This window comes from Frankliniella occidentalis, unplaced genomic scaffold (genome assembly GCF_000697945.3).
Source record: "Frankliniella occidentalis isolate FOCC.00 unplaced genomic scaffold, Focc_3.1 Scaffold518, whole genome shotgun sequence".
NCBI lineage: Eukaryota > Metazoa > Arthropoda > Insecta > Thysanoptera > Thripidae > Frankliniella > Frankliniella occidentalis.
Window position 1 is genome coordinate 80222 of NW_026267635.1, and position 3291 is coordinate 83512.

Genomic DNA, 3291 nt, shown 5'->3' on the forward strand with positions numbered 1-3291 from the left:
TACCGCTACCGTCTCGGCGATGCCTCGTGTGAATTCTAAGGGGCTGCGCCCCGTCTCCGCGGTGTCTCGACGCGAGTTTGAAAGTGTCTCGAGAATGCCGGCTGATGGGAACTCTCGGCGTCCACCTCGCGCTCCCTCCTGTCGTCTCTGCTCGTCTCTGGGATGTTTAGAAATGGGCTCTAGACTGCCTCGTCGAAATGTCGCCAAGCCGTCTCGCAGGAGACTCCTTTTCGAAACTCTTTAGATGCTCCTACGAGACACCAGCAATAATATCTGAACAATGTCTCCATGATGACTCTAGAGCGGTTCCCCGGTGTCTCTTACTCAATCTCTACGGTGTCTCCTCGCTACCTCCATACGGTCTTCAAAGCGTCTCTAGCGTGTCTCAACTGGAGACGATCTAGATCTACTTTTTTCTGTACGGGAAGCGACAGCACCGCTTATGTACTGCCCGAGGGGCGAGGAACTGGACACAATATGTGTACATCGTGAAAAACAATAAGAAACAATCATGAAACAATCAGACAGAATCACACACAATCGTAAACAGTCACACACAATCCGAAACAAACACACAACCACGAAACAATCACACACGATCACGAAACAATCACGTCATCGTCATATTCGCTCTGATAGCGACTCGAGTACGTCTTTTGTTCGCCCGGTTCCGGTTGGCCTGTACCCGCAGTGCCCGTGTTCAGTTGGTTTTTTCCTTCCTAGTAAACCCCGGCCGGGCGCTGGCGCTAATTCCTTGACCGGCGCGCGGTGTCACGCCTGGGGTACCTGAGGTCACTTCTGCACTGCACACTCTGCGACTCCGGCCCACGAATCGTGGGCCACGATCTCGTCCTCATCAGTCTAAGAGTGGAAGTCGCAGAGGAAGGATGTATCCACGGTGTAGAGAGATATGGTTGCCGGCAGGAGAAGGCCTTTCCCGGGGTAGCGGCCGAAGCAAGAGCCGTACGGTATTCTAGTAACCCGGCCGGGCGCCGCAGCGCCGCTACCTACGTCCCGGGGAGTCCACCCCTACCGCCAGCCACCCCGGCTCAGCTTAGCTCGGTCAGGCCAGTACTTTCCCACCGTAGCGCAGCACAAGAAGGTGGGCTAATTGCAATTAGAAGCAATCATACACAATCAGAAACAATCACACAATCAACACAATCACACACAATCGGAAGCAATCACACACAATCGGAAGCAATCACACACAATCGGAAGCAATCACACACAATCGGAAGCAATCACACACAATCGGACACAATCATGACACCATTTTTAAAATTACGTCCCAATATTTACCGAACAATGTAAAACAATCAAAGACAATCGGAGACACGATCAGAAACAACCACACACAATCATACACAATCTAAAACAATGAATGTCTAGACCGAGGGGGCAGTGACTTCTAGTATTCACGATTCACGAGGGAATTAATACCTTCAGTATTCAGGCGATATTCAGTGATTATTCAGTGATATTCACTATAAGAGTGTATTCACAGTGCACGAAATTTCGGAGTTGGTGCCCCCTCGGTCTAGACACAATCATGTGTACACTTTTTTGACCAGTTCCACACCCCTCGGTACTGCCGCTCTCTTTCTTTCGCACAGCTCTGGCAGTGTGCGGCCCACTGCACATCATTGTGCAGTACCCCTTTAAAAATAAAGCGAGTGCGTATTGAGTGCCTTTAGAGTGCAGGGCGAGTGCGTTAGAAGTGCACGGTCGAGTGCATAAAAGGTGCGAATCGGGTGCAGGACGTTCGAGTGCGCAACGAATGCGCAAAGAGTGACCGTGAGTGCAAAGCAAGTGCAAAGCCGGGCAAGATTTTGGAACACTGTCTCTACCAAAAAAAGCCTGGTTCCGAGTGGGCCCACTTTAAGACTAAGACGCTTCGTAGCAAGTGATCGCATCGTTATTTAGTCCAACTAAGTATATTTATCTTAGTTTTAGATCTGCGGAACTCGTCCTGCACAGTTTCAAGAATTCCCAGTATGAGAAGCAAACCAAGTGATTAGTGGAGTTTCGTACGTAAGTTAAGGGGGGGGGGGGCAGCAGCGGAAGTTTTCCGAAAATGAAAAGCTGATCACTGTTTCGGATTCCTCTTGTCAAGAGAATACAAGAACACCTTATGCCCGAAGACGATCGCACTTGAAATTGCCGGGCTTTTCCGCCCCAAATATCTTATTTGCGTTTTTTACTTTTTTACACTTTGAAGGCTAATTTCTTTTCCATTTTGACTCTGATCGGCTCTGAGCATCGAACATTTTCGTTTAAACTTTGAAAGACGAATCCAAATCTGTAATTATAGTGTTACTTTTATGACTTTTAAAAATGTCAAGCTTTGATTCTTATTTAATCTTTAGAACATATACAAAATAGTGTTCACCTGCACACTAACTAGAAGTCCCCAAAAGCTACTGTCATAATCGTTATTCTACATACAACCTATTTTCAGAACGGTAGTAAACTTGAACCAAGGAACTCGCATCTCAATAACTTAAGTTTCTAAAAAAAATATGAAAGCCGCATGAGAAAAAATAGAACTCTTCGATTAACTTAATGTGACAAGAGATATGTTTTACGTGTCCCCACCCACCGTCCGTACGTAATTCCACCAATTACTTGGGTCCCTTCTCACCGGGCATTCTTGAAACTGTGAAGGACGAGTTCCGCAGATCTAAAACTAAGATAAATACTCTTAGCTAAACTAACTACACTGTTAAAAATACCCAGTCGACAAGCCTTAGTCCTAAACACATAGTTGTGAATTAACGATATTTCTGCTAATGACAGTTCTGTTTTAAAACATGATAGTTGTTTTCAATCAAATATAATCGAAATCATGCCACTGTACATATATTTTGCCCAACATCGGAAATGGGGCACGATCCATGTCTTAAGATTACAACTCCTGCATTGTAAACTTTCTTAGCAACACCTGTTGTTGAAAAACAAACAAATTTGTAATGTAACAACGTTTTTGTTCTTAAAAGCGAAATACATTACAAATTCTTGACGCACATCTTTTTAGAAGTTTTTATTTCGGAAAAAGGCTCTTGTTGAATAACAAAATGTGTTGTTTAAAAACAACATGTGTTGCTATGAAAGTTTACAACACTGGTGTTGTAAATTTACAACATAATTTTTAACAGTGAACGATCAGATCACTTGCTACGAAGCGTTAAGTCTGGAAGTGGGCCCACGCGGAACCATGCTTTCTTTGGTGGAGCCAGTGTTCCAAAACCTTGCCCGGCTTTGAACTTGCTCTGCACTCACGTGCACTCG